Source organism: Nematolebias whitei, chromosome 1, assembly GCF_014905685.2.
Source record: "Nematolebias whitei isolate Nwh7 chromosome 1, NemWhi1, whole genome shotgun sequence".
NCBI lineage: Eukaryota > Metazoa > Chordata > Actinopteri > Cyprinodontiformes > Rivulidae > Nematolebias > Nematolebias whitei.
In genome coordinates, this window is record NC_056498.1 from 28,952,806 (window position 1) to 28,968,528 (window position 15,723).

Here is a 15,723-nt window from a genome sequence, read left to right on the forward strand (position 1 = left end):
GGTGGTGCTCTGCCTTTTAATTGGTGGTGCTCTGCCTTTTAATTGGTGGTGCTCTGCCTTTAATTGGTGGTGCTCCGCCTTTTAATTGGTGGTTCTTCACCTTTTTATTTGCCTCTAAGCTTAAAAGAATAGCTCTGCTTTTATTGCCCGCCATCAGTGGTGAGCACAGCTAACCAAAAAGTTAGCTTTGCTAACCCATATTTTTCTAACTAAAAATTTGGGAAGCTAACGCTAAACAGATTTTAAAAAATTGCAGAAGCTAACGCTCAACTGCTAAAGAACAGCGTTTCCCCTACCATTGTACAAGCGGGGTGCCCCTCTTCATCAATAGAACCAAGTGTCCCGCCAAATTAACCAAACGGCACCCCACCCTGACGTAGTGCTAAGCTAGCGGCACACAGTATGGGATTATAGATGCACTAGCTATAAAGCTAAAGGCAGCGCTTATGCTTCCCTTTCCCTCATGCTGAATGCACCGCACCACCCACCCCCACCCCACCTCAAAAATGGTCGGTACAAACAGTGCACAGCTCATGACGTGTCTCTGTGTGTACCCCCCCCCCCCCCCCCCCCCCCCGTCGACAAAAATCACAGACGAGATGAGCGCCCCGCCATGGCAAGTTATCTAGGGGAAACACTGTAAAAAGGTTTTAAAAAATTAGCAGAAGCTAATGCTAAACTGCTAACCGCTAAGACAGCAGTCACTCAGTTTGTGTCACGTCTTTGTCTCCTTCCAGTTGAAGCTGCATCGAACAATTACGTCTTGGCACGTGTACACGTAGTAAGCCTACATGCCTAATGGACTCTTTGAGACACACCCACAGCAGAGAGGAACAAGATTGTGAATTTTGTTAGAGGACTTAAAGTTGGCAAAACCTAATTTGGCAGAAGCTAACAGTTTCCAAAGTTAGCCGAAATGCTAATCCTCTAAACAAAAAAATTGTTCCGCTGTTAGCTGTTAGCAGATCAACAGAACTGCATCACTGCTCGCCACCATAGATGAGTAATCATGTTCAACTCTCAAAAAGTATGTAACTTTAAGAGCTGAACAATTCTTTGAAGTCAATCAAATTCAATTAATCAATCTAATAGATTTTTTGCTTACAGACAAATGAACCATGCACACACTTTTTTGTGGTCAGTGATAAGAAGTTTGTGTATCTATTAGTGTTATTCAGAGTTTGCCATGTCCTGTTTTTAACATGCAGATAAGGGTTTGCTGCAGTACGTCTGTTAATTTCTTCGTCAACATTTTATGTAACACCACAAACGTTGGTTACATAACAGCCACTTGTATGAGGAAGGCAGATGTGGGACCACACAGAGTGCACTGATGTGCAGCGAGGCTCCTGCGCTGATGTGAGGTGAGAGGACAGTTGTCAGGGGATGTTCGGCCACTTAAGCATCCCACACCCACATCCCTCCCGTCTAATGCCTCTACGGAGCCCCAGCAGCTGTCGCAATCTGTCACCGAACCCATCAGTCATGCTTGCGCACCTTCACACGAGCTGCTCAGCTTCCATTTCATTTTCCCCATTATCCGGCCTCAGCAGGCAGTTAATGGGCAAAGATGTGCAGAGGGTAGTCAGACCTGGTGGCACAGGTTTGCATGAGGATGCAGGATTAAAAATGGAGTCTTGCACATATGTCGTACTGGTAAAAAAAAAAAAAAAGTAACACTAGCAACTTGTGTAAAAGTGTAAATTCATATGTGATTTCTCCTTTCCTTTATTGTCTGTGTTTTTCTATTTAGTTAAATTTTGTAGAAAAACATTTGCTATAACGAAAAGGAGAAATCATATATGATAAACCGGTACATAATTCTTTATGGTTTCTTACCTTTTATTTGGTGTTTGTGAACATTTATTCAACAGTTCTCTACAAAATGTTTAGGAGGCAGCAGCCATCACAGCCTGGTCCCTCTGCACCGACACCCTGATTTGTCTTGTCCAGATGGTCGGTGAACTCTTGGTATGGAGACTTTTTGAAAGCTTTCTCCTTCCAGAGATCAGGTAGCTTTAAGTCTTGAGATCGCATCAAAGGTGACTTTAGCGAAGTTGCCAAGCATGGTGGTGTAGCAGATCGAGGTGTAGCAGTCATCAATACCAGCCATCATGAGCAGCTTCTTGGGTCCAGGGGTGGACACAGTACCAGTACCACGGGGGCTAGGATCAGATGCACCAGGATAGAACCTTTGCGGCTGGTCATCTTGCATAGCACAGTGTGGGATTTCCTGATCTTGTTACCAAAGTAATCTGACGGGGAAATGGACAGCTTGATAATGATGATGGTTCCATGGATAGCTGTTGCTACCTCCTTGGAGCACTGTAGTGCTTTTCTAACGCCACATGTGGGCACCTTCTTTATTTGATATGTCATGACTCATTACAGAAGTCAGCAGTGTGTAGCTGGGATCAGTACAGTGTGTACACGTGTAGCTGCTCCGCTCCACCTCAGTAACGAGTATACTCTAAATATATTCATGTATAAATATTAGACTTAGCGCCGTGGAGACCTGGCATTGTGTGGTTTTCTAAGTTATGTAATAACGTGCAAGTGGGAATCAACGTTTGGTTGCTCTTTTCCAAGCTACGCAGGAGCACATGTTGCTAATGCTAAGCTAGCTCTCCTCCTACGCACCACCACCACGTTACACTGCGTGATCACTGTAGTCACCAACGGCAACAAAGTCCATGAAACTTGTGCACGGACCAGCCTTGGTCTGTTTCTAGATGGGCATGAACGCCTCGTATTTCAGACCAGAACCCAGGAAGAAATTGATGATCTCAGACTCCTTGATGGGCAGAGAGTACAAGTAGATCTCCAGAGAGTTGATCTTCATGTCCTTAACAAGCTGGCCCAGCTTTGTGACTGGCACCCACTCCTCACCTTTCACACTGCACTTTCACTCCACACCTCTTCCATCTCCCCCGTTGAGGCTCTAAGCACTATATATATATATATATATATATATATATATATATATATATATATATGTCCTGCAGCCTTTGTGCCGAGGGCAAACCCACTGTTATAACGACTACCATCAAAAAAAACACCACACTTCTGCAAGGTCTGGTTGCTGTCTGATCAATTAGGTTAGACATTGCCAACGGCTATAGCCACAGAGATTCGGCTGGCGTCTAATTGCCTCTCACTGATTCACTAAGTCCCCCAGGGCTAATGCTTCTGAGCTGTGGGTAATGGCCACTGCTTGCTGCCATTTAGGAACAGTCAGAGAAAGAAAAGATTTCACCTGCTACTCTGAGAAATCTTCTCCCAACACAAGATTTCCTTGACAGTGGAATTTCAACACGGAGCAATAGAGAGAAATTTAAATTTATAGAACAATCCAAGGTCTGTACAGAAATTACAAAGCGCATATGCTGTTTAATCAGAAGCATGAACCCCCTCAGCTGACATGACGTGAAGGGGCAGCGACTCTACAGCACTCTTTAAGGCTGAGTCCGGCAACCTTATGGAGGAAGCTCATTGTGGTTGCTTGTGTCTGAGAGCTTGTTCTTTCAGTCATGATCAAATTTCATGACCATAGTTGATGGTTTGTTCGTAAATGATATGGTAAATCAAGATCTTTAGCTCTATCTTCAGACCAGAGTAGCATCCTTATTACTGACTCTGAATCTTCCATCTGTCAAACCATTTACATTTTACACACATGCATACATACATTTTTACATTTTATACTTTTGTTGGATGTAACTGGGACCCTTTGTACACAATTTCATTCCACCACATGTACGTGTGGTGTGTATGCCAAATAAAGAAACTCTGTCTTTGACTCATTTTTACAAAAAAAGAACCCCATCAAATTCTTCTACTACTATACTTGAGGCGAAAGCCTCATTCACAAGATGGCTCAGTCCAAAACTGAGACATGTTCTGGCTGCCTCGGCCCCTTCAGAAAACACACTGATGTGATGAAGGGGTTGGAGACAGCCTGTCTCTGATGAGCTGTTACTACCACTGAGGTAGTAACTGGGCTGGGCTGGCCAACAAATGAAGAAAACATACATAAAACAGGCAGCGCTGCGGCTCAGTAATGTGATGAACTGATGACATTAGTTGCGACCGTCCGCTCTTGGGATTAAACAACAAACAGATTTGTTACCAAGGGAATGTTGATGCAACATAGTATTGTTACAGTGAGTTAATTCATATCATTTGACACGATGGTGACATCCGACACACGTTTAATTCATCACACTTGGCTTCAGCCCGGAAGAGTTCTGCTCCACAACTCTTTTGGTTCCACTTGAATCTCTTATCTGAGAAGGCCGTGGCAGCTTCATGTGTAATTTATGAAGGGCTAGAAGAAGCTTAAAGATGGACTGGTCTGTGCGGCCATTTCGCAGAACTGTCTTCTGAGTATGCCAAAAGACTTATCCTCAACTGGAGGGAGCATTGCACATTCTATTGTTTCTAGAACCATGGCCTTAATGCAGTGGATAATAAACTAGTGAACTTGACAACTATAACACTGACAGGTCGCATGCACTTAGCTTACACTGAAAGATTCCAGCCTACTAAAAACAAGTTCATCTGACATGTTGATGATTATGCAAGGGGTCCCACAGGTCTCCATACTTGGTCCAAATTGTTTTTTTTTTTTCTATTAAAGCCCTATTTGTACGGGGTTAGTTTTACCTAGGGACCACATGCCATTTGTAATAATTATGGAGATGGTCTGTGTTGTTAATCCCTTGCGAATCGGCCATGTCAGTAATTTGTAAAGTAAAAATTCCCCCGCAAATTACCTACTATATTTTGCTGAACTCCGAGGTCCTGTGATAATACTAATCCAATGCGAATCTGCATCTCTGGGATTTGGACAGAAATGGCCGGGATCCGATACGTAACTAGGTAGCGGGGTTCGCTGGTGCCCATGTCCAGCCATCACTTTGCGAGAGGCAGGGGACACCCTGTACAGGTTGCAAGTCCATGTCAACCGGCAGGTCAGCGGCCGTGCGGTCGCTCACGTGCGTGGCCGCTGACAAGTTGTCCATCTGAGCTTAACGTGGCGTTTTTTTTACTTCTTAAACCAGCCGGTCGGACCTGCCTCCTCCTCAACAAGTAGATTAACACAATTTTATATTGTGCATTCTTTAGTTTTTTTGGTGCTGATTCATAAAACCACATCAAAGCCTGAGACCGGCCCAGCCTGCACATTAAGCACAGTATATGGACTTGCCCGGTCGTGACAACGCAGCACGTTAACATCCAGAAGATGTCCGTAAATTTCAGCTAAATTTCTGGCTTTGGTTGTCCCGTGCGAATGCGCCACATAAAAAGCAGACGATGAGGTGTAATTTATTTATTACACGTGGTCCCTAGGTAAAACTAATCCCGTGTGAATAGGGCTTAAGTCAGTGTTTCCCCCTACCATTAAACAAGCGGGGCACCCCGCCCCATCATCATAACCGAGCACCCCCCCCCACACACACCCCGTCAACGACTGTCAGTATTGATGTAGCATGGGGCGCAACACAAACATGTTAGCAAAAATGCTACTGACGTACCGCTCCACCACACCCCCACCCCACCAACACAGACGTGACTCTGTGCCATCCTCATCCACCCCCAACCTAAGGGAAACATTGTAATTATATTTATAATGCTTCAAAGCTGTTATGATTTGGCTTGTTTGGTGATTATAGACTTGTTTTTTATTTTCAGGTAAAGGATTGGATGTTGGGTTTTAACACGTATTAGTAGACTTACCTTTTAAAAGCTGTCCATCAAGCACCATAAATGCACAAATAAAGGCACTTACGCAATATAGAGGCTATAATTTGTGTGTTTTGACAGGAAAATCTGTTCATTTAAAAGAGTTCAAGGGAACATTTGGTTTATTTAACACCTTTTTGTCCTTCTGACTAGATGAATTACAAGCTGCTCTTATTCAGTGTGGGAATAAATTTATGTTCAGACCAGAACATTTGATCCTTTGTTTTATTAGACAATGAATACTCCATGAACATGAAGCGAGCAGCAGATAAATCAGCTCGTTGGTGTAATTGAAAAGACAGTAGCTGTTTGTTAGAATTCCTAATTAAGTGTAATAAGTCCCCCGGGGCTAAAGGTCAGTGATATGGGAAACGGCGTTCGACTGCAACCGCAGCTCATTTAGTAGCTTCAGTGCAGGAGACGGTGTTGTCAGGCGTCTGTATTTAAATGAATCTAACTAACGTCAGGCTGTAGTTAAGTGCTGAAGTCTCAAGAGCCTCTCAGCCTAGAGGGGAGTCTCGCTTTTGATTATGATGACAAATTGACTACAGCCGCACCGTTCCGTTAACATGACGTTCATTAAAACAGAAGTCCTCGGCAACGCACTGCGTAATGAACCTGAACACAGATATCCTGCTTTTTTTATGTGTTTTTAATTTAAAGAGAGATGGATGATGAGGGTGTCATAGAGATACAACTACATGGGCAACTTTTTCTGCAGGATTAATCACGTCCGTCTTTTAGTTTATTCACAAGATTTTAATTAAAAAAACAAAAACACGAGAGGTGAAGGGATATTTCAAATGGTTTGAAGGTTATGAAGCAATAATATCTTACCTGTTGCAGATAGCCCTTTGAATGATCCCAGTTTGGACAAATAGAGTTTAATTCTGCCTGGACTGATGAGCTCATGGCTAGTCTGAGCAAGACCAAAATAGATTGCTGTTGTCTTAAAATAACCCCATCCTCAAATATTTCAAAGCTGTTTATGTGAATGCTATTTTGTGCCTTTGCTTCGCTGTTTTACATAATTACATACATAATGGTAGTTAAAAAAAGACAACTTGCTGTAGCACTTCCTGTGCACCCTGGTACATTTTAAGCTGGGGTATGGTAGCTCTGCAGAAATAGTCATAAAATGTGAAATTAATACAAGAAAAAATAAATAAATAAAGTTAGCATGAACCACTATAACATTTTTGTAATTGAAATTATATATATATATATATATAAAAAAACTTGGTTAAGAGCTTGCTCTGACTAGGCATTAGCTCATCAATCCGCACATATTAAGGTATGAATTTACCATGTTTTTCACTTGTACTTGGAGAAAATCATGTGTCCACCTATGATTACATGACATGTTAAGAATTTACTGAAAATCAAACTGCAAATATGTGCAAAACATGTGTTTCACATGTTCATTTAACAGGTTTTCACAGGTGAAATCATGTGTTTTTCCTCATGAGAATTTCATGTGGTTTTTCTGTGGTCAGAATTAAACTATTTCTCCAAACTGAGGTCAATCAAATACATATCTACAACAGGTAAGATAGTCATTGCTCACAGCTTTTCCACAAAGCCCCACTTCCAATTATCCAGACTGCCACTTTGACGTACAACAGAAATGATCTAGAAATATTTAGACTTCAGTTTACTTCTGCGTTTTTCAGGGGTCACAGTGGTTTTCCCTCCAGAGGCTCCACTTCCTGAAAAACCCCGGAGTGAAAGTGTGACGTACGTGAATATTCCCGTCAGCCCCACGTCGAAGAAACAACTCAACTACATGGAGCTGGAGCTGCAGGAGCCGGTCCACAGCAGCAGAGGGACTGTCGCTCATCTGCCAGCTCAGAGTAAGGACGTGCTGGGATCCACTTCCCTCTTAACTCAGGGGTCTGCAGCCTTCTTGATCAAAACAGACATTTCTACAATTCACTTACTAAACAAAATGTGTCCGGAGCCTGAAAACCTGCTACGACTGTTATTATCAACTGGTGGCTCATGGGCCACTTCGTGTTTGTTGGAAGTGGGGGTTTCCAACCTGTGGGAGTAACATTATAAAACTCATTTAATAATAAATTTCAACATTTATTAATATTTTTACATTTTAGGACAAAAAAATTTATGTAAAGAATTTAAAAAAAAATTGTTCATACAAATTTTGCAAAAAGAAATGAAAGCACTGGACTCCGTAGCTCTGTGTCCTCCATTTATTTGTGGAATTGCTTCCCTCTTAGAAGTAATAAAACATAAATTTAATATGTTGGATATGTAACTGTGACTTAATGAATATTTATTTTAAAACAAACTTACTTTTTGTATAATTGTTTTAGTTTTCTAGTTCTTATAATAATAATAATAATAATAATAATAATAGTAATAATAATAATGTGTTATGTGTTGTCATCATTGTATGTGCCCATACAATAGCAAAATAGGATCTCTGCATTTAACCCATCCACCACCAGGTGGAGCAGTGTGCAGCTATTGAAAGCACCCGGGGAGCAACTGGGGATGAGATGTCCTGCTCAGAGACACAAGATGTGCAACAACCGGGGATCGAACCCGGGACCTTCGGGTCCTGAGTCGGCTGCCCTGCCCCTAATCATATTTCTTCTAAGCAACTTGTCCTAAAAGTATTCCAAAGAATTTCTGGTGATCCCTCTGGAAGTCAGATAAATGAAGTACCGTATTTTTCGGACTATAAGGCACACTTAAAATCCTTTAATTTTCTCAAAAATCAACAGTGAGCCTTATAATCAGGTGCGCCTTATGTATTAATTCTGGTTGTGCTTACAGACCTAGAACTGATTTTTGACTTCATTTGAAGTTTCTTTTATTTCTAAGTTTGACTTATCTGACTGTTTTGTTTCGCTTAGTGCGTCTTATAATCCGGTGTGCCTTATAGTCCAAAAAATACGGTAGCTAAATCTAATCAACATGTTTTGTTTTGCCCCTTGTATTAGTATTATCATTTAAACATTTGCAGAAAAAACTACTAAAACTAGCCTTTTCTGTGTGGGTATTAAAAAATTATAAAATAAAAAATTGTGTTTGCTTCAAAGGGCCGCAGACAAGAGACCAAAGTCTCTGGAGAAGGCCTGTCGTGATAAACAATAAATCAATTAATCGTATGATGAATGAAAATTATCAACCTCATTTTCATTTATCCGCTTTATCGTTTCTTCGTGTCTCTCTCTTTCTACTGAAGACACTGGATGATAAAAGGCTCAACTTCGGTGCTCTTCACTGACCCCTCCCTTTCTCCTTTCTCTTTAAAATCTGTTTTAACGATCCAAAATTGCATTTTTGGATTGTTAAAAGCAGTTAAGCTGAGAAGTTGAGCTCCGAGCTAAGCTAACAGGCCGACCTCGGGAATAAACCTCCGTCTTGTGGAGCTCCAAAATTCACGGTTGAAACTCCTCCCTCCCATTTTTCTTAAAGAGACACTCTGCTCATCTATCCATCCTTTGGTTCAAGTAGTCTTATACTGCCATCAGGTGGTCAAAAAACATACTACACTCAAAACAAATCAACATTTCTTCTAAAATTTGACAATTAATTATTGTTAACTTTGAAACAATATTATAATTTATTACAATAATTTCTGAGACAATTAATCACCCAGCAAAATTTGTTATTGTGACAGGCCTACATGGGAGGATATTATTTACTAACCTTTATTTAACCAGGCAAATCCCATTGAGATCACAGATCGCTTTTGCAAGCGAGGCCTGGGCCTGAAGGCAGCTTAACTTGCATGTTTTTGGTCTGTGGGAGGAAACCGGAGTACCCGGAGAAAACCCAAGCAAGCACGAGAAGAGCATGCACACTCCACACAGAAAGACCCCGGGTCCAACCGAGGGATTGAACCCAGGACCTTCTTGCTGTGAGGCAACAGTGCTAACCACTGAGCTGTTGTGCTGCTTTAATAAGAATTTAACAAGATTAACACTTAAAAACAATTATTTGTTTGCTCAAAATTATAGCAAAGGTGTGTCTCAGTAGAAATTTTCCTTAATAAATGCACTTTAATCGTCAAATCAGCTGCATTTCTCCTGGGCAGCACGGCAAACTGCAGCTGATTTGACGTTTGCTCCAGGAGTTCTGGAGCAAGATGAAGGTGGCTTTGTATGGCAAGCCAAGTGTCTCATTAATAGCCGCTTTTACCTATTAATGAGACACTTGGCTTTCCATAAGGCTCGAGAGCCCTCTAGTGGCTGAAAATAGTAGTGTTCAATATTTTCCATGTCAGAATGAATGAAATTGTCAGATCTCAGCCAAAAATTAGGTTATAAATATGGGGGGAAAACATATATTAGTCACTTGGGTGTATAAATCGCAGGACTTGCAAATTCATGCAAAAAGGTGCGTCTTATAGAGCGAAAAGTACGGTACACAGAGCTAACAGGGGAGCTGGTGTAGAGTGAGATGTCTCGACAATTACTGCAGAGATTTAACATCTGGTTTAGAATTACACAAACTTTATCTTTGTTCACCCGGTCCTCTTTCTAGCTTCAAATGATGTACTTTTCCAACTTGACACATCATAAGCCACATTTTGTTGCCTATTCATTATCCCATCATAGAAGTAGAAGATTTTCCTTTTAATAAGTCCAATGCAAACATTTATTTATTGCATAAGTTAATGCTTAATTCAGCTGATGACCTCAGTGGTGCCCTCATGTTCTTGTTCTCACCGCGCACAAGGCTCCCCCCCCCCACCCCCCTTCTGTTCTGAATCAAGCTGCATTGTGGTCAAAGACGTTTTATTTTTTTATTTTTGGAATCAGAACATTTTCTGTTCAAACCCTGCAGACCGACATAAAAGAGCCTGCTCACAATAAGTCAGCGCGTCAGTATCAAGCGAGGATAAGAAAAAAGTCATGCATGAATCATCAGTAATTCAGTTCCGTCTCGTCATTGTTACACAAGTCGCTGCCAGACGACTGAGACGATTACTCAAAGACATCGGAGTCCCTTGTCATCGGACTTCAGCGAACTTTAATTGACTGACGGGTCGAATATTAGCATCACTGGTTTCAGACATCGGAGGAGTCTTTGGGAGCTGAGGTTAATGTCTAATGTCAACTTCACAGTTTCTATTCCGGCCTTGTTAATCTGTCATCTGGGAGGAGGGGGGGTTATAGGGTTCTCAGATCACAGCTGTGGATTCACCCAATCTTAATGGGATGTTCCTCTTGAGACAACTGATGTGCTGTGAGGAGCTTGGTCTGATTTATTCAACTCAGAGGAGCTAAAGAACTCAAATCGGAGAAGTCCAGTGATCAAACACTGGCCTTTGTTAGATTTATTCTCACGAAGGTGCCCAAAGTTGTGGTTTCATAAAGTGCCAGGTGATAGACAAAGGACACAACTCTAGACAAACAATCCGAGATGAAACCTCTCTTAAAAAACAACATAAACATATTACCTGATGAAACATGCATCACCTAACTAACCTAACTCGTTGCAAAAGGTTGTTCGCTCTGTTTGTTCTTGCATTGTGGATGACTTTCAACTACTACCACTGCTTACTGTGGCAAACATCTTGAACTGGGTTTGTTATTTAGTTGTTGGTGTGCATCCAGTGATTACTTTCTAAGAGTTTTTTTAATGATTTTAATAACAGACAGACAAACCAACACACAATTACATGATTGAACACTTTTCCTGGTGACAGACAAAGGTAAAGGTAACTATGACAATGATGAAAGAGCAAACTAAACTTGTAGAAATGACCATACAAGAATCTGACAAATCTGGAAATACTCTAAAGGATAATGAACAAGAGGAACAGTTGTGCTGATTACAAGTGCAGGACAGGTATGACATCAGAAAAGGAACTTCTTCTACAAAATAAAGCAGGAAGTGAAGAAGTAATAACTGTTGGGTTAGAGGAGGGACCAGACTCAAGACACTGGAGCTCAAAAACGACTATTACAACAGTCCCTCGCTACTTTGCGGTTTGTTTTTCGCGGACTCGCTCTGTCGCGGTTTTTCAAAGTAAGACTGGACAAGACACACAACTGGCTAATTGATGGATGAGCCGTACGATCGGCATGGAATTTTTATTTAAAATAAACCATTTTAAATTATTTAGCACCTGCTGCACCTGCGTGCAGCCCACAGCTGCAGAAAAAGCTTCCTCCAGCAGCAGCAGCGTGTCATATCTCCGCTCTGCAGTGGAGAAGTGGGCGTGGCCAAGAGGCAGATGGCAAAGAGCAGCCCGAGGAAGAGAGCTGCCTGATTTCATCACATTCTGTGCTCTTTTAGAGCGTTTAGAAACATTGTTTAGAATAATGCAAGAGTGTGGGAAGGGTTTAAAATGCATTAATATTATATATATATATATATATAGATATATATATACTAAAATAAACTACTACTTGTACTGCTATTCCTACTTCGAAGTTTTTCACTTATCGCAGGGCTTCAGGGTACAGAGCTGCGATAAACGAGAGTCGCTCTCAATAAACTTCCCATATAAGCAACCATCGATGGAGCGTTGTCTTCTGCTCCCTCTTTAATGTCATGTATTCAAATATTTTCTCTTCCGTACCATCCCTCCAGGTCTGTCAGCTTTGCATTTATTTCAGTGATCAGTTTCAGCGTCTCCATTAGTTTCCTTGTTGGCTTGTTTTTGAGTTTCAGCATCCATAATCAGCCTCTTTTACCCTCTTATTTGTTTTATTAATATCCTCATGAACTCCCATCAGTTGCATGTCATTTCGTCTGTTAGCACGCCGTCGTCCTCCACGGCGTTGCTAGTAGGTGAAGTCTGGTCCCCTCCACCTCCCTCGTGTAGCTCCCACTGTACTGATCTCTTACTACCTTTTCCTCTTGGCATCTTCGAGGCCTCGCTCTTGATTATAACTTTTGTTGAAGTTGTTATGGATTTGAGTCCAGACAAAAGTATGACACAACAGGAACCACTGATGTATGGTGAGCTCTTATAACTTGACCTGACACGGTCAAGATGTACATAGAGCATGGTGAAGGCACAAGAGGCTGTCTCAGGTGTGTGGAAATACCAGGAAACATCCTTTTGTCGAGCCACGTCAAGTCAACTTTATTTATAGAGCACATTTAAAACAGAACCTGTTATCAAAGTGATGGAAGACATCCATCCGTCATTTGCTGCTTGTCCTAATTTGGATCGTGGGCTACTGAAGCTGATGTACGGTAAAACGTTTTTCCACCCAGACCTTGGAGCAATACACAACTCTTAGTACACAATAATCACCGGGAGTGCACACGCAGTCCAGTGCTGCCCCACGGCGAGCACTAGGAGCTCAGCACCATCATTCTTCACAATGGAAGAGGTTTCCCCACATCTACTTCAATCCAGACACGTTCTGATAGATCGTGTAGGCTGCGGAGGACGTACCAGGGTCATCTTGTATGGAAGAAAAAAGCCTGCTCAGATCTCATGCTCATATTTGTGAACTTCTGTAGAACTTCACCTGAAAATGTCAAAAAGAACATTCCTATTTTTGCTTTATGCCAAAGTGTAGGATTTTAACAACTAAATAAACAGAGGCACTCTGAGTAATAAGCCTGTGTGGAATTAAAGTTAAAATAACAGCGATTGAGCTGCTCAGTCCCCCTCATGACTCACACACCTCTAGTTATTGTTTCGGCTCAGCTCTTTACCTGAACACACTTCAGCTTTCACCTGAGTCACTGCAAAACATCACAGACGCTCTGCATCGTATCCCACATCGTGCATTGGCTCCGGTAACTCTCAGTCTTGATAATAATAAAGTTAGAACAAATATGACTGCCTTGAATTAATCAAATTTACATTGGATATTTAAACTGAAAAGAATCACATAAACACTCATTTTAAACACAACAGCCTACGATCTGCCTCTTCAAGTAGCATTTCTGCATCTACCTTAAAAACATCTCCGCCCCTAAAAGAGTGGTGGCGACTGGAGGTTCACATGTGGAGTCGGATAACAACGAGCAGGGACAGAGTCGGACTCGGTTCCGTCACGTTAGGGGGAGGATACTTGACAGAAGCGGAGCGTTTAGAAATGTAAGTAAACGTAGATGTTTAACAACCAGTTAAAATTCACTAAAATGCAGGAAATCGCATTTATTTTATTCAAAATTTTCTGGGGGAGGATCCTCAGAACCCTGCCCCCCCCCCCCCCCCCCACCCAAACTGGCCCGCCCACTATTTGTGTATTTTTGTTCCGGCATCAAGCGGTTTACAAATTAAGCACTGGTCAACACTATTCAAGATGGCCCCACACGTGAGAATCTGGACCGGGTCCGCCCCTGAAACCGGTCCGACTCTCTACTTGCGGCGTCTGGTTCTTTTATTCCCAGATGGAGAGGAAACTCGCTCTAACTCAAACAAATCAAGAGACATAATTTACATTTACCAATTTACTGTACATCAGGCAGGAGACGGTTACAGTTTCAGTGCTGAGGCATCCGTCCAACTCGTCTTAACACGGCAGCGGAAGCAGAAGCCTCGTCTAACAGAACGCCCCAGCTTATATTGGCCCTTGGCTCCGCCTTCACTTCCGGGAGCGCAGCCTATCAGAGTGTATCAGTGGGGTGACTATGTGTGACGTTGGTGACCTTATTTGTTTCTGATTATGAAAAATGGGTGAAAGTGCGAATCTGTCTATGTGGTGGAAGCCAGCAAAATAAAAAATTACTCCTTATCGGGTGTTGACCCTGGGAAGCTCACTCAGAGCAGCCCGTCTCGTGTGTACAGAACCGGGCCAGAAACTAGTCCGACTTTGTGCAGACAATACCGGGGTTCTCGGCATGATAAAATATGATAACTCTAACACACAAATGGCTTTTATTCAGTTACTTTTACAGATACTGACCTAAAATGTAGTGTGGTAGTAGCTGAGAGTCACCCTCAACACATATTCTGAGCGATAAGCTTTGACCAAAGTGGATACAATTTCGTCCCGTTTCATCAAAAGAAGACATTAGTTGAAAATTCTGGGTGGAAAGGCGACACAGGCAGGTACGATTCTAAAAAAGTGTTTGTTTTATTCCTTTCTGACAGGGAAGAGCTGCACCAGGTACGCTCAGATCGATATCAACGCCACCGAGACAGCCCACAGGGTGGGCGCGCAGCATGCCCTGGGTCGGCAGGAGGGGCTCCACACTCTGGAGCTGCGGAGAAAAGGGACGCCACAATGACCCCCTCTGAAACATTCATCAGCACCCACCCTGTTACGTCAGACTGCAGCTGTAGGAGAGACTTTTCACGTCCACCTTTTCCTCCGACCGAGGCTCACGAAGCAGCGCTCCCTGAACAAAGGAGCAACGTTTCAGTCTGTTTTTCTGAGCTCAGGTGCATCATTAAATGTCATTATGTCAAAAGGAGGGGGCAAACAGCCGCACTGAGCTGAGTCACAGCCTAAATAACCCCCACGAGCAGCGTCGACACTCCAACTCAGTCCAGCTCTCAACGCCCGAAGTGTCATCGTTCGAAAAAAACAAACCAGTTGATGAGCAGTAAGAAGCAGCAGAGGTCTGTTTAGTCCCATCAGGAGTTACAGCTCTTTATTTTGTCTGCGGTAATCAGTAATTCCACGTTTGCACAACACACATTGAATGTATTGAGATTTAAAGTAACCCCGTGTCCAGTTTGACTCAGAATCTTCAGACTGTTGGTCCGTGCTGAACCAAACGGGGACTTTAGTTTGTGACTTTAGTTTCCCCGCTGTAAAAAATCTGATTTAATCTTCATCTGTAAAGTAAAGCTGAAAAGAATCTTCTCTGAAATATATATATATATATATATATATATTTTTTTTTTTTTTTTTTTTTTTGCCAAAGATGTTTGCAGGTTTTGTTTAAATAATCAGCACAGTAATGTTAAACTCGTTTTTTTGTTTGTGCTCATGATGTTTATCCAAAGTTACCGAGGCGCGATTCAGAGCGTCCAATCAAATTAAGTTAAAATCAGTGTTTCGTATCTCTTTCTACTGTGAC

The 15,723-nt window shown here is 42.1% G+C and overlaps 1 protein-coding gene and 1 pseudogene across 4 annotated transcripts in view; one reads left to right on the forward strand and one right to left on the reverse strand.

The window, feature by feature from the left end:
* gps2 (G protein pathway suppressor 2) overlaps positions 1 to 15,723 on the forward strand; it is an 831,114-nt gene that overhangs the window by 408,407 nt on the left and 406,984 nt on the right. The gene's annotated exons all lie outside the window — the stretch shown is intronic.
* On the reverse strand, positions 1,890 to 5,024 carry LOC119414229 (annotated as a pseudogene).